This window comes from Rhipicephalus microplus, chromosome 4 (assembly GCF_043290135.1).
Source record: "Rhipicephalus microplus isolate Deutch F79 chromosome 4, USDA_Rmic, whole genome shotgun sequence".
Taxonomy (NCBI): domain Eukaryota; kingdom Metazoa; phylum Arthropoda; class Arachnida; order Ixodida; family Ixodidae; genus Rhipicephalus; species Rhipicephalus microplus.
Genome location: NC_134703.1, coordinates 112,305,601 through 112,329,461, shown reverse-complemented (window position 1 = coordinate 112,329,461; position 23,861 = coordinate 112,305,601). Strand labels below are relative to the sequence as shown.

Genomic DNA, 23,861 nt, shown 5'->3' with positions numbered 1-23,861 from the left:
TTGTGATTGGCTGATTACTATCTTACGGAATTTTTATAGGCCGTTTTTATTAACCCTGACACTGGTTGTTCTCAAACAATTAAATTAATCTGTCCATGAAAGCTACTTGATGACCAGAGGCCGAGTTCGATAAAAAACTTTTTGTTATAGAGTGATTTTAGCCGTCAGCGGCCTACCATTCGTAATTATCTGGAGTGACATAAACTTTTTTCTTGAATTTATCAGGTAATTGCGATATGCACACATGGCAGTGTGTTTAGTGCGTTTGTCGTAGTTAGTGCTCGGTTGTGCGTAGGAACTTAAAGTTGTAAATATAATAAGCACATGATAAGTAATGATGACTTCCAGCTTTGTGAGCAGGAAAAACGGATAAACAGAAAAGCAGCTCGCCCAGTCAACAGTACTTTTTGAAATAGACCACTGATAACTGTGTCAACGTGTAGAGGACTCGCTGGTTGAATTCCATGCCGAATGATTGTGCCACCGGCGATCTCCTATATGCCACTGCAGCTCTCGCCGACTGGTTCGCCCTCCGCGATCTCTTGACGCCGCGAAGCTCTCGGCGTGTGGTGCCCCGTCCTCGGACTTGTTCGACCTTGTGCCAATCCTTCTCTTTCTCCATCTTTACTGCTCACTCTATTCTTTCAATCTCTCCTTATCTCTCCTTCCCTCGTGAGCTACTGCGGATGTTTCGAACTTAGATGCCGACAGTTGCGGGGCTCACTTTTTCTCTTTTTTTCTAATAATGAAAAGTAACTCCCCCTTCCTCTCTACCTGTGCTCAGGTAACTACAGTACCTGCAAGGTGGATAAGTGAATAGAGCTGCGAAGTGAACGCTTGCTCATCAGGTATCAAACACCATATGTATACATCTATATTGAGCTATTTTCTGAAGAAAATTATAGACTTAGTGTGGTGCAGATCCGTTTCTGTGTGTTTCTTACACCGAAGGCAACGTGTTATATACAGCCGACTGTTTACGATTCTTCAGAAGTCTGTTTGGCTGGTTATCTTCCTCCATGTGACGCTGTGACAACCGCACCACATGGCATCGTTATACAGCTTACGTTGAGCCTACGTCAGATGGTATACGCGGGGCTTGTGGTGCAATATTCTGCCGCAGTTGCACTGACTACTGAACGTTTCTTGTACTTGTGGGCATGTGTGCATCTGGCAGTGTAAAGTGCAAAATCCTGTCATCCCCTTCATTTTTAACGTCTCCTTTCTGTCCTCATAGTGTAGGGTAGCCAAGCAAGTCTTGCGTGATCAACCCTCATGCCTCTTTTTCATGTGTGTCGGCGTGTGTGTGTGCGTGTGTGTATATACGTACACAAACACATACACACACTAGCCAGCGCACGTAGCTTCACTTAGACAGTGCTTTGTACGTTTGATTGATTGATATGTGGGGTCTAACGTCCCAAAGTCACCATATCATTATGAGAAACGCCATGGTGGAGGACTCTGGAAATTTCGACCACCCGGGGGTTATTTCACGTCCACCCAAATGTGAGCACACGAGCCTGCAACATGTCCGCCTCCATAGGAAATGCAGCTGCAGCAGCCGGGATTCGATGCTGCGACCTGGTGCTTCGTAGTTTTGTATCTGCCTCGGCGATAAATGCGACTTCTTGTCGAGCATTATGCCGAGCTGCGATAGGTAAGATTCTTGCCACAAGGTATAATTTCGGTTGTTGCTAGCGGATACGAAAATCTGAGCCACTGGAGTGAACAAAAATATTTGTTCGGCTTTTTCGCGACTTTAGTAAGAAGAGTTCGTGTGGGCTAGGGCTTTTGTCATCTCATTTAACCGTCACCGGACGTACCTTCCCGACCATTATTTTCCCCCTACTTCTTTCACTTCATTCAAGTGGTGGAAACGACTTTTCTCTCGACCTTCCATTGACCACCACCGACGCTATAGCGATTGCACGGCGGCTGACAATGGCGTCGTCGTATAAGGTAACGAAATAAAAGAAAAGAAAAAAAGAAGAGGGATCGGTGGGATAGACCACATGAAGTCGGTAAGGAGGTGGCAGCGGTGGTCAATTATACGGTGATTGCAACAATGGTGACGCCAGTTGCCCGGTCAGACGGCTGGCGCTATTCTGCCGAGCTTTGTCGACGAAGAATGGAGCGGCGGCAGTTCTTGCCACATTCTAGAGACGCTTCCCAAGCTCATGTGGTTGTTGTGTACATTTTCATGCCTTCCACACTTTGACATCGAGCCATTTCTCTACACTTTCTCTCTCTCTTTTTTTCTTATCGTCCTTTTCAATTTATACCCCGACCGCCCACTGTCACGACGCAAACGTTTTGATTACGTGAATGACCATTCGCTATTATTCATTCGCCTCACAGCGCTGTCCAAGAATGGACAAATCTGAGGCCGTTGTTCCGAGAGCTACCTGAGCACTAGAACTGCCGCGGTAAGGCTACAGGCCTTGCTTACCGAAGTGCTGCCAACTTTCAGGCTTTTCAGGTTATTTATGTGATTGACGTAACAGCCGAGTCATTTGCTCGCTTTCTTGGGTATCCGTGCACGCGGTGTTTTCAAAGCGCGCGAATATCAATGGTCGCTCTTTATCTGAGAGAAGGCTACCGAGTGGGACAGTTGCCTGCTTCACTAGCAAGGCTAGATATGTCTGCGACTAATAACATCCTCCTCTTCAGTCAAATAATCATACGAAACACGTATGGCACAGTTGTTCTGGCCGGAACCTATTGAGTAGAGTTTTCTTGTAAAACGCCAGGGTGGGCATGTGCGATTGCGTGTGAATCGTCTTTGTGTCTCGAAAGCAGTGTGCGATAAAATTGTGGCATTTGGTTTAAGGGCGAATCGTAGTTATGGCAGGGTCGCATTATTATGCAAAGGTTGTACCTATTCACTTTTTTATTTCTTCATTACATTTTTATATACAAACAATTGTGGTTAATTTTCATTGCGCTCATCCATGTTCCGTCCGATTCTGTGGAAACGACGCACATAACATCGCTCATTATCGAGAAAAGAGCAACATTATTACAGACAGCAAAAACTTACGCAAGTCGAGTCAAGCTTCAATATAAGATGTTGATTACCCGACGTGGTTCCGCTAAGCAAAATTAAAGGGCGCTCTCTCGACTCATTACTTGCGCGATCTCGGACAGCAATGCTGTCCATTTTTTCTCATTAAACCCTGCATCTTTACGATGTTTAGCTAATTGGTGTACGTATGTCCGTGTTTCGATCTAAGATTCTTCCTTTAGTAAGAGCGACAGCGAAAAGTGCCTCTATGTCTGCTTAGTACCGCATCCTCAATATTCACCAATTCACAATAAAGGGCAAGTAGCTGGCATAGCGCGCTTATTCGCGCCAAATTCACGACCTTGTCTCGGTAGTTTCGACAGTGGGCATACAGCACACACGACGCGTGCAATTGCTCTACTTCGGCTGGCGTCACAGAGAGGGCGTTCGACAGCGGACGTGGTAGGGCTTACCATGGGTAGTTGCTCAGTGATTGTATACCACGAGGAGATTGTCTTCGCACAGACGAGTGTCATTCGATGGACTTGACACGAACCTTCCGCAGCCACAGGCCGCAGCCCCATTAGTCGCAGCCACGCCGCGTGAGGGCGCGGGCGACGTAGGACCGCTTTTCCTGTCAGGCTTGAACGCCGCCGACCCTTTTGAGGAGGGAAATGGCATGGAAGAAAAGTAAAGAAATAAAACACGAGCTTTCGCGCCGCAGCTTCTGGCTTTGGTCTCTGTGAATGGATCGTTAGAGGCTGGCCGATCACGACAGCGGCTACCACCACCACCACGGCACATTCTGCCACCGCACGCTACTTCTTCGGTGGTTGCCGCCTTCACATGCCCGCCCCTTTTGGCAGTAGCGTTCGGGTTTCAGGTTCTCACCGCGACTTCCGTTCGCAAACGTGGAAGGACCGTCACGGTTAACGCGTCTGAAGGTGGTCGGGACGCGGCGCGACGCCCCGTCACCAGCCAGCTGCGCTTTTCTAGTTTTGTTGATATTCTTGTTGTCGTCGTCGTTGCACTCGTTGTCGTTGCTGCTGTTACAGCTTCTCGACTCGAATTCGTGCAGAGATCAGGACGAGCGAAGTCCTTTGGCAACACTCTGCAATTTAATCTAACCGAACAGACTTCTTATAGAGAACAGAATGTTTATGCATCATTTTTTTTTTCTTTCTTTCCAAGCATTACACTTGAACACTGCTGTAATGTTAGTCTCTGGAAAGAGTTTCATACGAATCGAGTAGGCCATACTCCTCTGACAGGTAGGCCATACTCCTCTGACAGAACTGCTTGTGGCTCTAGGAGTCAGTGTAGGCTTAATTACCGCGATTTACCGCGATTGTGCGTTCTCAAATTTCAAAGAAATCTGTCTTTTTGTTCTGTCTGTTATTAAAAAAAGGAGAACACAGTACAGGACTGTGTGAATTAGTTCCAAAAGGTTTATTGTTTCTCAATTTCGCGTGATGTCAACGATGTCAGCAACCTCTAAAGCCACGAATGATGAGGTCGTAATTTGCACCTTTTCACAGAGACATTATTAGGTAAAACAGGGGAGCTACAAGAGCAAGGTATAGAAAGAAATGGAAGCTTTATTTTACCGCTGCAGTCGCCAAGTGCACCTAAAAAAGTGCCTGTTCCACACCGTGCATTGCTTAACTCCTCTTTTTTTTTGTCTCGCGATGGTGGCCGTCAACCCGCGCCCGATAACAAGGTTGTGGGAACGAAGATGACGCTCTCACAAAGACGGACACGTGACCTCCCACAGGAAGCACGACGGTGCATCTTCGGGGCCACCCTTCTCTCCCATTAGCCCTATTAAATAATGCAGAAATGCTCGCGATGTCGTGTTGATCGTTAATCCTTGGACGCCGGCAAGCTCGGAGTGGAATGCGCGGGCCCACGCTCGGCTTTCTCTCTCTCTCTCGCACGCGTAAGCGCTCTGTTTAGGCCATTGTTCTGTTGCAGCCGGCCCGCCGATCGCCAAGGCCGTCATTGTTTCCGCATTACAAGCAGCGAACAAGAGGGAAGCAGCGCACCGTGCAGATACGTATACGAACGTATGCTATATGCTCCTATCGCCTTGAACGCCCCCTCGCCTCCCCTCCCCTTCTGCAGCCCCTTTTGAGTCTGTGAGAAATCCCACCGGAGCCGCAACGCAACGAAAGCGGGAAGAAGCCACCGTATTGCGTCGTCGGCGGTGGTGCTTTGTTCCGGACAACTGAACCGCGTCGCCATTGCCGAATCCGGCCAACAACACGGCCCGCGTTTTGCGAAATCAAAAACAGGTGGAAGAAAGAAAGAAGCCGTACTAGGCGTTAGAAGTACTGGCAATGCGAAGGTTGTAAGTTTAGGAGCTGCGTTAACAAGATGGTGCGCGGTATAGTGAACGCGCCGGGTGACAACTGTGGCTTGCGACATACGTTCTCGAACTATGTATAGTTGAGCCGGTCGCGTTGTCGTAATATGGTCCGCTTTTACCCGCTTTCCACTGTTGCCGAACCGGTCGCAAATATGTACTTGCACTGGGTGCATTTTCTTTTCTTTTTCCTCTGTCGTTGGTATGCTGCTTGATATTACGCGTTGTTTCTCTGCATTAGCGCCATGACGACGGAAAGTTTCCTGATTCCTCCCCGGGGATTACGTGATCGAGAAACGAGCCGCAGGGTCTGAGTAAGAGTGCAAGGAGAGCGCGGTAGAAATTAGGCGCTTGGCGACGCGCGTTGTTCTGGTGCCCGGAGCTGCGAAAGATTCTGGCGGCGCACAAGGGCCGCGAAGCTTGTTGCCGTATACCTCGATGGAGGTCACAGCGAGGTCCGGGAATGGGGCTTGACCCAATACTATGGCCCACATGTGGGCACGTACGCAGGAGGGAAGAGGAGCAACCTTCGCGTTGAATTTGATCCTGCTCCTCCTCTCGAACGTCCTCTTTGATTTTCAGTTCTCGGTAATTTGACGGTCCCGTCTTATTTCGAGACATTAGAAAGTTAGAGTGGGGGACTGTGGATGCGCTTTGAAGAACAACTTTCGAGCTTGCATAGATGAAGTATACGTTTCTTTGATTATACTATAGCCTTCCTTAGAGCGAGAAGTGATGTTAAAGACAAATTTTGGCTAACTATAAAACCTCACTATTCCACTCTATGTGTAGGTGAGAAAAGCGGCTCCTCGGAAATAGTTTGAGGTTGGAACCAGCTTTCAAACGACATTGCTTGCTTCCTTGAACCTGTGCATTAAGCAAGATTGTTTAAAGCTTTCTCGTTTTCCCATTTTGCGAAGAACATCGGAAGGTTCATATCTTATGCTTTACAATTACGCAGGTGATTGCACGCCACATATAAGGTCCCTGGGTCACTGTCAACACTGTCACAAGCCGATGATGTCATCTGTCTTGGCATACCTGGCGTTGCTTCATTTATGAGGCTTTGTTCCTCTTTAGATAACCGTCGGGGAAAACTGCCAGAAAGATTAGAGATAGAACAATGTAAAAAAAAGAAAAGCGGGCAGGGGAAAACTTGTTGGCTCTCGAAATGTTCATACTCAACCATGACGCCATTCTAACCTTGCAAAGTGTTTATTGGGTGTGTAGAATAGCTATATCTGGAGGAGAGAGATGAAGCATTGTTTGTAGGCGTGTTCATGAAAAGTCTTACTCTAAGAGAAAAAAAAAAGAAGACCAGACCATAAAGGTAGCAATTGTCGGGAATTTTCGGGACTATTTTTTTACCCCAAGCTACAAACAAGACAAGGAGGTGATGGTGGAAGAGCCGAGGCTTCAACACAATCAATCTCCGCCAAAGTTCACAATCTTGCATATGCATACATACACGCACACATGAAAACACACGCACGAAGACACATAAACTTTACTTGACCCTCCCCGCCCTTTTACTTCCGCAAAACTTTCCGGCTACGCTGCTGCCTGAAGCCCAATTGGAAACGTGAAGGCTATTTCAGTATTGATCGCCGCTTGCATCGTCCTGAAAGATAACATTTGATTGCAGTGTGTTGCTCACAATCTGGGTGTGTTTCATTCGCAGCAAGTTGTCTTGAGCCACCTGAAAAAAAAAAAACGGGCCTGCATAAAAGCGGTCCCTTATTTTACGCAACCGAAGTGTGACTCCGTCTGGTCACTCTGCACGGGGGGGGGGGGGACAAACTTAAACAGGTAATATATTCGCGTCGTCTCCTTCGGAAGATTGGACAGGCGATTTATACCCCGCGTGACACGAACCTCGACGCAGCCTAGCTGACCACTTCCGCCCGCGGAGATTTATCACTGCTGGATTGTACGATGGCAGTACACCGGCTCGCTCGCTGGCCAGGCCCGGAAATTGAGTCCGCGGCTCTGGACGCTGCCAAGCTTGCGCAGAGCCAGCCCAATCGACTCGATGCGTATCGCAATTCTCACTGCACTGCGAGCTGCGTTATGCGGCGGGCTCTCACATCGACTATGGTGGTCCACTTAACAGTTACACAAAAATTTGTATTTGTATTTATGGCACCGCGAAGTACTCTGCTTAAGGGCAGGCTTTCGGAAGTATAAAAACACAACAACTGAATTAATGTTTCTCGTCAAAGTATTGCACGCCGAGCAACGGAATGTTAAAACCACATTGGTTACACTGATCGTGGGGATGATACTTTCAAGCTGCCGGATGAATGTGTCAACCTCGCTACACGAGATAATCAAATTAGATCGGTGTTTTGTTGTCTGGGCAACAAACGTGTAAATGACGACTTTTCTTTGTCTTAAAAATCCGGTCACTGTAGTTGGCGTCTGTTCAGTTTTATTTTCAGCAATATTGAAGGTTGTAAACGCGGGCTTCCTAAACATCTCGCCTCTGCTACTTCAGCGAAGTTTTCAATGTAGAATCATGCTTTACAACGTATAGGATCAATATTGTACCTTCTGGCAAACTTATTAAGTCGACCATGTAAGTTGGACTTATGCACAGGCGTCCTTTTTCTGTAGCGGCACAGTTGGGGTGCCCTCTGAGAAGCGAAGTCTTGCTCGCAATTGAGAAAGTGATACAAACAGGGTCGATTACGCTATCGTGTTCCACTCTGAAGGTGATGTCCAAGTGTTCCTCCAATTTTTAACATATGTTTGTAGAATACTTCTGAGAGGATATATTCAGAACTGAAAAGATGTTTGTATAGTCGGCAAAGGCTGTCTCACTTGCGCAGAGAGAGAGAGAGAGATAAAGATGCAAGGAAAGGCAGGGAGGTTAACCAGACGCACATCCGGTTTGCTACCCTGCACTGGGGAAGGGATAAAGGGGAGAAAAGAGGTTGCAGAAAGATGAGAAGGTACACACAATCACGAGCACACTCGGGGAGCACACACAGTCTACAGGCGGTCGCTCAGGTTTGTTGACTTAAGGTAAAGTAGCAGTGCTTTAGTTGCTTTTTGCGCAACTGAGGCAGATGCCCAAGGTCCTAGTATCTTCTGCACACAAAATGGTCCGGGGTCAAGTCGATTCAAAACCATCCGGAGCTGGCATCGCTGTGTGTCACTTGCGCAGACGGTGAACTAAGGTCTATAGGCTTAATAAATGAACATCTGTATAGGGAACCTCCGTAAAAAAACCTAAAAAAGTTTAGAATCTCTTCCCCTTGACATCGAAGTCAATCGCTGTTGACCTCCTGATAGTACACTTGAGATAGCAAAACACGAAAAATTTTTAATTGAGTGTAATTTTGCTCTCTTATCCTTTTTTATTGCTTTGTGATCACTCGTTTTACGCTGTGGCTTGCACTGAAGACGCGTGTGGTGCCCTTCAGCCGTAGCTAAAGCGGCAGATCGTGCTATCTCTCATCAGTGAATGCCTGTACGAACAGTAAAGGCAATCTGGAAGGAGTAGGGGGCCGCTGCAAAAATAGTTCCAGCGTAACGATTGACCCTGCGCGGTCTCTCCTTCCTCGCCCCGGCCGCTTGTTGTGTCTCGCTTGATCTGCCATCTTGAAAGGAGAAAACAAAAGTGCACGCGATGGTAATCTGCGCCGGCGTGGTGGTGTGCCGCTCGCAGGGTTGCCTCGCCGGACGCTCAACCGGAAATGACGAGGCCAAGCGTAACGTCACAGGTGATCGAGCCGGCCGTCGGCTCTTGGGCATCGCCCCGGCCAGATGGGGACGGCTAGTCGGCGATGAAGATTCGTGAATGCGTTGGCGCGCTTGGAACTCTGGCCTTCGCATACGGCACGATAGACTGGAAGTGCCTTGATTGTGCCATACTGAAACGTTCTGTGTGCCATTTTAATAATTCCGTATGTCTCCGTTAAATCCTTGCGAAAAATATATGATTTCCATAAGATAACATTTATAGAACTATTCGAACGGCATACGGAACGTTTCAATATGGATATAATATCTAAGTTTGCTAAACATCTATCTGGCGGAATGATTGACACATAAAGAAATGTCTGAGAAGAGGGACTGCGAAGCACGAACAAGCTGCCATTTAACTGATGATGAAAGCCGGAATACGAGCTAACGTTTTTCAATAGGGCAATTGAATGAAAGAGTGACGTCAAAGACGCCATCGCGTGAGCTGTACATTGAAAAACATTACTCAAATCTGCGTATATTGATCTGAGTTGTGCTTCTATAACCTGAAGGCATGCGCAGGTGCGTTAAAAGTGGCGTTAAACTTGTCATCGCCTTAGTTGTCCGGCAAAAAAAAAAGCATAACACGTGTCTATACTGTCCGTTATTAAAGGATAACTTAGATCTAATCTATATATAAGTTATACTTTTTGAATGGACAGCTTTTGTGATGGAATGTTTGATACGTATCTTTCGCAGCATTTCGTATGCTTCGAAGTTTACTTGTTTTCCAGCTTCCGCCGTCAGCCACACCGTGGTGGTCTAGTGGCTACGGTACTCGGCTGCTGACCCGCTGGTCACGTTATCGATTCCCGGCTGGGGCGGCTGCATTTCCGATGGAGGCGGAAATGTTGTAGGCCCGTGTGCTCAGATATCGGTGCGCTTTAAGAACCCCAGGTGGTGAAAATTTCCGGAGCCCTCCACTACAGCGTCTCTCATAATCGCATGGTGGTTTTGAAACGTTAGACCCCACATATCTATCAGCTTCTATCGTCAATTAACAGTCTGCCCTTTTTCTCTGTCCTTTTTTTTCGTGCTTTAAGAATTCCTCCAAAAGTAAGATATTCGGCAAACTTGGGCTCCCCTTCACCCGAGAAAAAGTACTTTTGTATAAGAACTCTTAGGGCACAACCGCTGCTTTTCAAATTCCCCATTTCGATTAGCTTCGACACGTACTGAGAGCGAGTGCTCGAATTGCCACATGCGAGTGGAAGGTTGAAAGGAAGTGGGAAGTGCACTTCCGCCCAGGAACTCTCAGACCACAGTGAAAGCGTCTCGTTCACCGAATCTGTGCAAATGATGAAGCACCACTTGACTGTTTAGTAAGATAGCTACTTAGGTTGGTATGTAAGGAAGCACAATTGTTCATGATTACAATGCACTAAGTAGTTAACCACGTTGGCACGTTACTGCGCAGTGAGGGATCCAAATTCAGTCCAACCGGTGATTGGTTTCTTATAAACTAATCGCTGAGCTGCGGAAACACTTAATGGGGAGCTTGAGATATGAGTAGTCGGCGCTAGTGAAAAAAAATTCTATGTAAGCCGGAAAGATAGAGAGAGAGAGAAAACTATTGTTATGCTTAAAATTATTTCGCACGAACTGTCAGCATAGAACGAAACAGCGCCTAAGTTTTGGCAACGTGCATATTCGCCCAATTACACCTCGATTAAGAGTCACTCTGAAAGACCTAGAATAATAAATGTGCATGCATTACCTAATTTATTTATTCATGATTCACTTGTGATTGAAAGCATTGCCTAAATCGACATTTATACGTACTCAACATGAACTACGTAGGCAACATTCTGTCTTAAAAAGAAAAAAAAATTGAGAGGGACGAAACGTCTATACGGAAGAGTTTTTAGGCTGAATTAACGTGAAAACCGCGCGAACATTATTTGATTACATACCAATGTGGCAGCCGCCTTTTCGATGGAGGCGAAAATGCTGTAGGCCGGTGTGCTCGGATTTGGGTGCACATTAAAGAACCGCAGGTGGTCGAAATTTCCGGAGCCCTCCACCCCGGTGTCTCTCATAATCATTTCGTGGTTTTGGGGCGTTAAACCCCACATATCAATCAGTGACTGCATACCAAGACTCTTTGTGGCTCTGATGCCTTGTTCAAATTAGGCCATGGACAGAATTGATATTCGTGTGTTACATGTACAGTGTGCCTCATTAAAAAGCACCCTCACTGTGTAATTGCAACTGCATTTTCGGTGTTCTCTACTTGTTACTTGTGGCACCGCTTTCAACTTGGAGAAAGTTTGGGTGAATGAGTCCTGCACAGTGCTCATCTCAGTGCATTTTGTGCTGATCGCGCTGCGCCAAGCATCGACAGAGCTTGAGGGCTCACGAAGTGTGCTGTAGGCTTTCATTGCAAAAAGCTGCATTGTTTCCTTACAAGGCGTAGAGATTTGCTGAATTTGTAATTCATTTTCTTAAGTTCACAGAAATGTGTTGCTAAAAAAATTGCGGATGCGATAGTTTTCAGAATGTGCAGTTATTTGCGGGGAGCGCAGCTTGATGTTAGCTAACTCATGTACGATAATTCTGGTGTCTCGCGTACAGAGCGCTATATCTTTACTAAACAACAACAACAACAACAACAACAACAACAACAACAACAACAACAACAACAACAACAACAACAACAACAACAACAACAACAACAACAACAAACCGGCCAGCCAGCATGAAACAGGCAACATAGCCACAGCGAAATTCGGTAGAGGGGCTTTTCAGAGCCTTTTTTAAACATTGTTTTGGGAAGTACTACAAGCACACTTGCAGGGTACCTACTACGCCCTTATTCATCATGATTTTTATGTAGTAGAGAGGCATTCACTGTTCAATTCTTGGCATTCTTCGTAAAAGCACAGTACCCGCTGCATACTTGCACAAATATTTTGTGCAATTTTTTATGCTGTGGCTGACAAATATGAAGAATTATGACTGAAGATTTTGGAATGGATTGACGTATTAGATGGCCCACTCGTTGCGCAATTCGCCTTGTTGGACGCCCAGTTGTTTCTTTGCTGTTTTAAAACGCTTTATTACTCATATTAACGCGATTCTTTTCCCGACCTCAAGCCTGCCTTAGGACAGTTTGCAAATGCGTTTGAAGAACCGGCGTGGCTCTGTAGTGGAAAATACTGGGCATGCAGTCATGCAGAGAACCCGTGTTAAATATCATCGGGACCTCGGCCTTTTTTTTATTCTGAAATCTTTTCTTCTGAATTCGCGTAATTACGAACGCGAACGGTGGCGGCGGCGGAAACGGCGCAGGCGACCCTTGTTGGGAACAGCTTTCGCTCCAAAAAGGAACCCGTCGTTGATTTCTACAAGCACTGAATCAGAAGGCGCACAAAAGGTACTCGCTAAGCCGCGACTGGAGACTCCAATTACGGGACGTGTAGCAACCAGGCACGAACCCTGATTTCTTTACGACCGCGCGTGACAACAACTCCACAGAACGATCAAAACAGGTGCCGCCTTTCAGTTACCTTCGTCCCAGCTTGCATTGAGGCGATCGGCTTAATGACATTCCATCGACGATTGGGAACGCTTTTTCAGACGCATACATGCGGGCAGTATGTGCGAGATGAAGGACGGGTCGAGTAATTATTTTCTTTTCTGTCTCTTCACACAAACGCGGGATCGTCTGGTTGGCGACGCCAGCGCGCGTAGAAGTCGCTCGGGCGTCGTCCTACCTTAGCGTTGCTCGGCGTCGAGAAGAGAAAGAAGCAGCGACGAGTAGGTCACGAGGAAAAAGGCACGAAAGAACGAAGCGCCGCCGGCGCTCAGGCCGAAACGTCCCGTCACGATCGGATCTCAGCGGGAGGGCAGCTCCCGCGCCGTACGGCTTCGTGGTCGCACTCTTTCGTCGCTTCGTTTGCACCACTCGCACTATCCGTGCGCGCAGACTCGCTCGCACCAGGCGCAACCTCGGCGTAGTGCGGGCATCCCGCGCCCTTCTTGCGCCGAGTTCGTGCTTCGCCTTTCGACCTTTCTCGAGCGAAGCCGCTTTGTTGGATCTCGTCTGGAGAGTCGCACGCGCGTTTCGAGGCAGCAGCTCGGCGTCTGTTCATGACGCTCTCGTGTGCCGTACTTGTAGAATAGTATATATATATATATATATATATATTAATGAGATCTAACAGACAGTAATGCCAACGAATGTACAGGGGAAGTTTATTGGAACCAATGGAATGTAAATAAGAAGAAAGTAAAGTGGATGGTTATTTTTTTCATCCACTAATATTCTGTTAAAACACGGAAAAACGAGCCCTTAGGTATACACTTCTTTCCCTTATATATATATATATATATATATATATATATATATATATATATATATATAATCTAAGGAATTGGGGGGGGGGCGTATTGACGAAGTCGCCCCTTTTGCTCAATGACCTACCTCCTTGGGGGCGTGAGTCTGGCAATTTTTGAGCCAGCATTGTTTCTGTTTTTTTTCTTATTTTCCTTCCTATGAGATTTTGTAATCGGTGGGCTCGTTTTTGATGCGTGATCGCGTTTTCTTTGAAATTCAGGCAATCATGAAGATCAGAACCGGTGACAACCGGTGTTCAGCCCGACTTAGTTAAGCGTGGACTAACCGGACTTTGTTCGAAATTCGCCTCGAGTATTTTGTCATGGCGATCACTCAACGGGTTGTAAAAGTGTGAAATGAAGCAAGTTAGAGTAATTTGAAATGAAGCTCGGTAGTAATTTTGTTAATCTGTGTTAATTTAACTGAGGCAATACAGCCCCCCCTTCCCCCCGCCTTCCCCTCTACTTCACTCCAGTATTGGCTTTCAAGCTTGTGATGGTCATTACGAATATTAAGAAGCGAAGCCACTGTTTGCACTTTCGTATGCAAATAAATGAAAATGAAAAAAATGCAACTATAAGTAACGTGACAAATTAAGGCTGTCATTTGGTTTAGGCTAGTTTTGAAGGAACAGTATCGCCTCCCGGGCATTACTCTGAGATGGCGCGTTTTTAGCAAGATCATACACGCGTACGTGGTCTAATCAGGTCTCTGTTCCACACTGCACGCCATTTGTTCGCATTTGCAATGAACCATTACCCACTAGCCCAAATGGCTATTTTGCTAAATACATTATACAGCTTGAGGGTAGTGATGGAGTGTAGGTTGGTTGATATGGGGGGTTTAACGTCCCAAAACCACCATTTGATTATGAGAGACGCCGTAGTTAAGGGCCCCGGCAATTTCGACCACCTGGGGTTCTTCAACGTGCACCCAAATCTGAGCACACGGGCCTACAACATTTCCGCCTCCATTGAAAATGCAGCCGCCGCAGCTGGGATTCGAACCCGCGACCTGCGGGTCAGCAGCCGAGTACCTTAGCCAGTAGACCACCGCGGCGGGGCGGTGATGGAGTGATGGAGTGTAGTAAAGGGGGGGGGGACTGAATGCGTACATTTCAGTGGATGACGTCTAATTCAGAAAATTCAGACGCCAAAATGGTCCCATCAACACTGAATCTTGCCCTGGCGCGGTGGTCTAGTAGCTAAGGTACTTGGCTGCTGACCCGCAGGTCGCGTGATCGAATCCCGGCTGTGCGGCTGCATTTTCGATGGAGGAGAAAATGCTAAAGGCTGGTGTGCTTAGATTTGGGTGGTTGTTAAAGAACCCAAGGCGGTCCGAATTTCTGGAGCCCTCCATTACGGCGTCTCTCATAATTATGTAGTGGTTTTGGGACGTTAAACTAAAGCAATCAATCAAATCAACACTGAATTTTGACGTCATGGCCTTTATGATATGGCAACCACTTCATGAACGTATATAATGTCGTGCACACTTGTGTTCTTGGCTGTCTAAAACACCCTAATAGGAATTGTGATGGTAAGAAACTAAGCAAGAAGTAAGAAGGCCTTTAATCGCATGAATAAAATTTGCATCGATGACAGCCTAAGTGGAAAGTCGTGTGCTAGTGAAAGCATAGTCAAGGTTTGTGAGTAGGACATTGACAAGCATTGCAAAAAGGAAGGTAGTGTTTCTGACTTTAAATAAAGTTGCCTATAACAATTTGGGTCGTCATTAGCGTTTATGCTAAGGTCCTGAGGTTCAGCCCTGCCTGCCAAATGGGTGGTCACATTTCACGAGTGGTGATACGAAACAACTAAACGAGTGCATAATTGAATATTCAGTGAAACAAAGAAGTAAATGTGGCAACTTGCCCTACTCCGCGTGAGGTTTCCCTTGGGTTCTAAAGACGTTAACGCAGTTTTGGGTGCTTCACTTTCAATTTGCGCTGTCGTTCAATCACTGCATGAACTTTGAAACTGCGTATCTTTCACGCCACTAAATTGAGTTAGTGTTTGCGGAGGCGTTCGCAGTTTCTCGTATATATTAACATATATCCCGGTGGACATGACATAGAACGACGTGATCACCAAACTACGTCAAAGTAGCGTCATTGATTGGAGAACCGCAGAGCAGACAAATAATGCCTAATTTACGAAGAAAGTCAGAAATATGTTCATTCCGTAACTCATGTTTTATTACTAACGAAGGGAGTTCGCTATACTAATACACTAAGTGATGGCAGAGGTAGAAAAATTTTAGACGAAATAAAAGTTAGCATTGTTTTTGGGAAAGCATGAAGGTGGGGTTGTTTTCCGACTTAATATTTCAACTGTATTCGCGGGTCAATAAATATTGTGTCAGTAAATACATTTTTTTCTGAGTCATTAGCAATTTATGACCTAAGCGGAGAATAATATTGTGTTTAGTCTGAAATCAAGCTTCTATAACGTGTGCTAACACCAAGTAGTGACGCCGAAGTGCGTTCTAACGCACCTCACCTTGATGTTGGCAAATCGAAGATACTGAACGAAACAGAATTGGTATCCACGCAATATATATAATAAAAAATGATGTAATTTTTTTTGTACATTTCGGGGGACTCGGATGCATGACGCATTTCTAACCTTATTCATTCAGAGCTTAGTGCCGTGTTTGTCTGCTCTCCAGCTGGTTCTTGATAGCCCTGTTAGCATGGCAAGAAACTGTTGGACAGAGCTTCGGCTTGACATCCGACTTTTAAGCTGGCTTTTCTGCAATATACTGTATTTAGTGGAGAAAACAACCTACGGCGTCTTCGGGGCCACCTGAGAAGATAGAGAGAGTGACAAAAAGACATCGGTTATTATTTGTTGATAAGTATGAAACTAGCGTAAGCACAAATGTATCACGCATGCGTACCACTTCAATGCACTTACGTTCAGGCTAGGTGTAAAAAAATGCCTGAACAAACGCTTTGAAGTTTCCATTGTCCGCTATTTTCAGCACGACAACTAAGGTCGAATTTAGGAACCTTTTCACTCGCAAGGACGATTTGCCCATACACAATTGCTAACACGTCAAACACAATGATCAGAAGAAACCAAATTTGAGAAATGATTCTGGCGTTAAAGTTTTCCCGTGTGTCTTTATGAATATGCCCAGCCACCGGGTGGGAAGCATTGATTGCATCAATATGTCTGCATGCGGAGTAAAGAAACTTTGGCCGCTCCTCCGTCCAAATTTGATAACAAAATACAAGTGTGTTTTCAAACCCATCAGTGCCACGTGACGTTGCCCAACAGTGCCTAACTCAGAAACAAGGCCACAAAAATATGCTGTGAATTGCGTCAAGCAGGAAGTCGGCCCTTTGGTCTAAAGCCATGGGTAACACATCCGAGATTTACCGATAGGACGGCCTCCAGTGCGACTTAAAAATAGAGTACGAATACAGGCTCGAACGCAATTCATGTGAGAAATTGTGGGCTTAACGAGTGACAGCCGACACAAATATAACGTTCAATAGGCGGTGCCACAGTGCCGTCGCCAGGGGCTGACACACCCGACCCGTATATCCCTCTCCCACACCTCCTTCCCCCTCCCTAGAAATTTCTTTTCGCAATGGATGGCATACAGAGCGAATAATGACTCCCAGCTTCCCCCATAAGAAAATTTTTGCTTAGATCCCTGCCACGCCATTCTCTCCTTAAGAGAATATTGTTTCGAGAAGCCTGATTACAAAGTAAATACCTTGGTTGCGCAGTAAGCAGCAACTGTAAAATGCACCGGAATTGGAGAACGTGCTGGAAAAGGGCGAATTTTCTCTCTCCAGCTTGTGTTTCTGAGCCGATAACATATTGGCGAGCTTATACGGAGGCTGATTATTCACGCCCTCGTTTCGTATCAGCGACAGTTATCGTTGTCTTTCGGGGAGACGCAAGCTAAAAAAAAAGATATTTACTGCACTCTCGCGCCCACGTCGATGTTTCAGAGGAATGCATGCATCGTGGTGTAACGAAGCAGCACCATTAATGAGGAATAGTGCGACTTGGCGCGTAAATATCCAGGACACACGGGAAACTAGAACTAGAATGGATTAGCTGTTTTACTAACTACCCTCCTATTATGCAGGCCCCATTTCTCTGAATGAAAGCGGTAGCAACTAACTTTGAAGACTGTTACTTGAGTTTCTCCAATCTGTCTGGGCTGTTACAGTAGCGGCTTGGTTGACCGAATCTAACTCAAACTAGCAATCGACGAGAACGGAATAATGATCCCATAAGCGAAGCGTAGAGGCGACGGACGCCCTTGTCTTGGATAGGAAAATCGAAGTGTCGTACGCAGGATGCTCATTATATTTAACTATGTGGATGGTTGGTGGAACTTTATTATTAGTCCAGAGAGACACCGCTAGCGTGCAGTGGGCTTCTCCCTCGTTCGAACGGGCAGGCTAAGTCTGAGCGCCGCATCGTGGTCTCTCTGAATGGTTCAAAGCTGATCTCGCTTCTTGAAGGTTTTGATGGCAGAGTACCACTTGGCTGGGTTGGCTTGATCATTGCCCAGTAACTAAAGGCGTCGCAAGAGCATATATTCTAGGTTAGCTACTTTCCCTCAACGCGGCCCGAGCTGTTAGTGTAAGTAGCAGGGTGAGTCTAATGAAAGAAGTCCAGATTTGGATATGAACCTTTTTTAAGAGCCTAAGCTCTATGCAGTTCTCTGTGAGGAGGAGGGGGGGGGGCTTCTCCTTGGGTAGAAGTGGTGCTACTGCAATAAGGAGCTGAGCGTCAACGCCACACAAAAGCTTAGCTCATATGGTACATATTAGAGAGATTCATCTGTACCTAAATGTTTGTTACGGAAATGACTACGAATGAGCCACTAGACCTGCAATAAAACCCTTTATGTTCCCCTAGTCATATGTAATATGTACAACAGCATGCTTGTGTGGGTTAGATCTCGCCATTAGTTCTATAGGAAAATAACCTTTTTTGTGTGTGTTAATACATGGGCGCGCAGTCCACAGAACAGAGTGCTAACACTTACCTGGCAAATCGTACAAGCAATGGCAATTAACATCTTAAATAATTAGGCCCAATTCTGTGATCAGGACAATACGTTTATGGCTCAATGTTTAAGACTAAGTTTCAGACTCTTGAACGAAACTCTCGATGGTGGTTCTGCTAGAGTGGGCTGGCTGAAACGCGAACCACGCCTCTTGCAGACTCAAGGTAGCGTCGATGTTTGCAGAAGAGCTCTAAAGATCGTTTGGCGCAGGTGTTGTCGCCAAGCTGTCACGGCGCTTAGCGTGGTGTTTACGGCAGCTAAATCTGTCGCCTCCATCGAAACGAGTGTGTCGACAAGATAGCGCCTTGTGACGTTGATATTTGCAGAGCAAAGGCGTACACGAATTATGTCGCACGTCGGATGCCCTTCCCAACTGAAGATATCACTTGCGTTTCAAGCATTGCAAGCCAGGTGGAGATAAGCCGAGCTAACAACCCGTCAGAAGTATTTTCGTCATACTGACCATGGGTCTGTACGGAGAAGTCGAGATACGAAAGGCTGGTGATTCTCTAGGTACGTTGGAATTGGTTGAGTAAGGTCACTATGGCTTGTAAAGTCACATGATACACGCAATTAACGCAGTGCATGTGACAGTCTTGTTGCAGGGAAGTTTATAATACACAATGTATTATATGCGCGTTTGTTCCGCGATTTGTTAACAAGCAGGGAACGGCGAACAACAGCAGCTACGAACATATTCTTTGTAATGCTAACTTATACTGGCTGATACTGCATAAATGATTCTAAATGTTGGTTAGCGTACCTTGATGGCTAATAGCACTAACTCTTCGTGTTACTATGGTATGTTAATATAGGCTACAATATAGGCTATCCGTAGTTATCATTGCAACAGTCTTCACTCAGTCTCAATCAAGTAATCCTCCCCTCTCTGAAACTCTCTTCTCTCAGCACTGCTAAAATGTGAAGGATGACAGACTGCTTACGCGAATCTATTTATAAAATAGTAAAGAAACGCTCTGATTACCATTCAGTTGAACTATTCACGTTCTGTACAAACACAGATCGTTAAAAACAGGTCCGTACAGAGGAGACCAATAAGACAAATGCACAAAACTGGCAGCAAGACCAAACCACCATTTCTGTGCTCTACGGTGCGAATCACTTCCGCGCTTTTGCAGCATACGGTGGTTATCGTTCAGTCCTTCGGCCACAAGCTGGTTTTCCGAACACCGCGCTTCGTCAAAATTTTATGCCCTTTTATTTCCGGGACAAATTTGAGTTTCCGGAGTCGCCCATCCACACTCACGTTACGTCCCACTTTGTCCGTCATGGTAGCCCCCACTCTCCCCCCCCCCACTTTGGCGCGGCGCGTATCTGCTTGCGTTATCATTTTTGAGTCGTCCTAAATAGGTTATGCCTGTCAAGGCACACGTCCGGCTTTCCTCGTTCCTACAATTATTCCTGATTGTGTCTTCTTTCTGTTTATGTCGGAAGCAAAGTTGGCATAATGAAAAGACTTGATTATTAAGCCATTTACAATTGTTCGCGAATCTATTTTTGGGAAATATGACGTGGTTCATCGAAGTGTAGACTTCAGCGGAAAAAAAGAAAGATGTCAAGGAATAGAGCTTTAAGAGCAGTAGGCGTCAAGTGGCCAAAATCTGGGCAGGCGTGAGCTCGTGTCTTGTGCTGCTGTTGAGACTGACGTAGATTTCTCTAAAACTAACTAGAGGAAACTCTGGCGCTGCGATCATCCAGCGAGCACATAAATGATGGGTATTACACTTATTTATCTAGTCTTCATGCTTGCGGGCTTCGAACGCACTTGTGCCTACGTTTATCGATGTGTTTTTGCTTTGTTTCGAATGAAAGAACGGACAGCTGCAAACTTAGTGAGCCTATTTGAAATGGTAAGCCTAAAAGGGTAAAGTACTGAAGTGCAACTGCTGAAAATTTGCTGATTGTCGTTTCATGACAACGCAACTTCAAGCCATGCGAAGCCAATCGGAGCCAACTAGAGCCGAAAGCATAAAATTAGACAAATGCGTGTGCTACCCATCATTCCCATGCTCGCTGAAGCGCTCTGCATTGCAGCGCCAGAGTTCCTTCTGGCGTTAAAGTTCCCTCCAGTGTCTCTCTCCAAAGTAACTCTATAGACATTTTTGCTTGATTGCTTGTGCATCTCCTCGTCGTCTTTCATTCACTACGAAGAATTTTTGTTTGTTTGGAATATGCAACCACATAAATTAAGGAGCAGGTGCACGTCGCTGAAGAACAATAATAAAAAACGTATCTTTACCGATGGATATTCTGAGGAGCAAGACTTCACTCTTCGAGCAGCTACACAAGCGAATATGCTTCAGCGACCGTGTATCTTTTAAATGCGAAGTGTTCGCCGCCATGGTCCAGTGGCTAAGGTACTCGGCTGGTGTCCCGCCGGCCACGGGATCGAATCTCGGCTGCGGCGGCTGCATTTCCGATGGAAGCCGAAACGCTGTAGGCCCGTGTGCTCAGATTTGTGTGCACGTTAAAGAACCCCGGGTGGTCAAAATTTCCGGTGCTCTCGACTACGGCGTCCTTCATAATCATATGGTGGTTTTGGGACGTGAAATCCCACATGTCTACTCGGCTGCTGACCCGCAGGTCGCGGGATCGAATCCCGGCTGCGGCTGCTGCATTTCCGATGGAGGCGGAAATGTTGTAGGCCCATGTGCTCAGATTTGGGTGCACGTTAAAGAACCCCAGGTGGTCAAAATTTTCGGAGCCCTCCACTGCGGCGTCTCTCATAATTATATGGTGGTTTTGGGACGTTAAACACCACATATCAATCAAATCCCACATGTCAATGAATGAATGAAGGAAGGAATCAATCAATCAATCACTCAATCAATCAATCAATCAATCAATCAATCAATCAATGAATCAATCAATCAATGCGAAGCCTTTCTTTTGCGTACTACAAGCAATATTCTAGTCTATCTGCGTACACATCTGTCTATCTAGCCAAACACGTCCGGGTGCTTTCGTGATCACCGCCTTTACTTGGCGTGAACCAAAGTGAATATGGGAAGGTAAGATTGTTTGACAAATATGACGCGCTGGTCATGATACGAATAATGTTAGAGCCCCGTCGCGTACGTCGTCAAACACTTACAGGAAAACAGTGCCACGTATCCGAGGGTGGGTATGTGCCACTGGTTTGCGGGTATGTGCCCCAGGTGATTGACACTTATTATTTACCCAGGAACGACGAGAACACACATGGACGATTTTAACACGTAAGCGTAAAGACAAACCTGACATCGGCAGCGTCGACCCGACGAATGCAAATATTAAATGCCAAGGTGCCAGCAGGTATCGAACGCAAGCATTCTGTGGGTCAATCAAGCATTCTCCTACAGAGCCCCGCCAGGTCTCGGAACTACTTTTCAAATAAACACTAATGTTCGTGAAACGTCATTTGCGGTTGCAGTGTTGGGGCTATTCCGTTTTATAAACATTACGTATTTATTAACATTCCATTCTTTCAACTTGTAGGCAGCCACCAGACAAAGTCTTATGAACCTGCTCGCTGTTACCTCGTTACCCTTTCTCCAGCCTTCTCTGTTTTTTGTCATTTCAACATCATCGGTAATTTTATTTCTTAAGAGAAATTTCATCCGACGCCTCCTTTTCCAACAAAATGATATGAGTTTTATATGAATACGCAAGAAACAGCGAAAAAAAGGGGAAAAGCATGGTTTAAAATTTCTAAAACGTTTTCTTTGTATTTTATCTAATACTCAGATGAATTATTCATTTTTATTCAACTTGATGTTTTCAGCGAGCTCTAATAAAAAGCTCGACAATCATCCAATTGAAAGATATTAGGATGCGGCAGCTTGATGCACGAATTCGAAACATGCACCTATTCTTGAAATATATCTCTTTAGTTTGGGAACATATGCACGCCCAATTACCGGATAAATAAAACACTCTATAGTTTACTATGAGATTGTCGTGACGCTGTAGCATAAAATATATAGAATGGTAAGTGAATGCTCTTCGCTTAATGTTCTGCGAGCTCTTCTTTCGAGCCCTAAATGACACAACGCTTAGAAAGTATGCGAGGCAAAGCTAACTCAGCGGAATCGCTTCCATTTCCTTTATTTTTTTTCTTTGCTGAACACTGCGGCAGTATACTATGGCAGTAGATGATCTTCCCTTCCATCGCTGAAGGGAGGATCATCTTCTATTGAAACTTATGTTTTAAGGTAGCCTAATAACCTCCTGAATTATTCCAAAACTGGCCAACGTTTCCGAGAGGGCTGCAGATGGGTGAATCGATAAATGAAGCCTCCGTTCGTCCGGATAGATCTCGCTAGAATCGAGAGTAGACGAGCTGGACGAGAAAAGAGCCTGCCTTTACGACCTGCTGGATTGAAATTCGTCACAAGAACAGATTTGTCTGTAGTTGCTTCTTTTTTTATTTATGGCCTGTTTGCGAGATATGATTGCCTCTGGAAAGCACTGTATGCAAATGTTTACGCGGTAATTCACATTGCGCTTGGTGTTTTTTTTTTTTACACTGGCGTCTGTTACTATAAGAGCAATTCGCTTTTGTCGAAGCGCTGCGGTGATACTGATTTCTTCGTACCAACGGGTCTGAATAATGTGGATTAAGTTGATGCAAACCACGCAATATTTTTTGCTTACCATCATGTTTGTTTTGCCTTGTTGGTGTGCCATTTTATGTATGTATTTTGGAGTAATTGTGAGTGACGATCACTCTCTTACAATATTTTACGTTTGACTGGAATTACTTTGTAAAATATTTGCCTGCGATTGATCCAAGTGCCTGATAATGTAGTATTTTAATATAAAGTACCATACACTTGCCATTTTTATTGCGTTTATTATTTGGGTTTTCAGTAGACCCTATGATATACTATTTATCAGTACTAAAGCCACCTGAAAGTAATTCTGACTTAAGTTACGTTAAGATCATGAATACGTTTTATACATGTGAATTTTGATGACCAAGAGCGAATTTAACAAGTTGCGTTCGTACAACGTTTCAAGTTGCTTTAAAAAGCTATGAACTAGAATACGCTCCTAATATGTATCATCAGTGAAATTCTTCATGGTCTGTGCTGCGTTTTTTTTGTGCGTTATATATTTTTTGCATAATCAATATCTCATTAGTTTAATTTCTACTGGGATCTGAAGTGCTACCAAGAGCTTCAGTCTACCATAAATCTAAGTTTCTTTTAATACAAGGTGGGGTGTTTTGGCTTATATTCGCTCAATTAGGAAATGCTTAGGCAAGTATTGGGGCTCACTGAGACCGCTTCAAACAGACGGATCATATTGTGCTCGAGGACATTGACGGATGTTGCAGCCGCAGTTGTAACACG

General features: G+C 45.4%; 1 protein-coding gene across 7 annotated transcripts in view; it reads left to right on the top strand.

Moving 5' to 3' along the window:
* LOC119172825 (uncharacterized) overlaps nucleotides 1–23,861 on the top strand; it is a 246,908-nt gene that overhangs the window by 89,860 nt on the left and 133,187 nt on the right. The gene's annotated exons all lie outside the window — the stretch shown is intronic.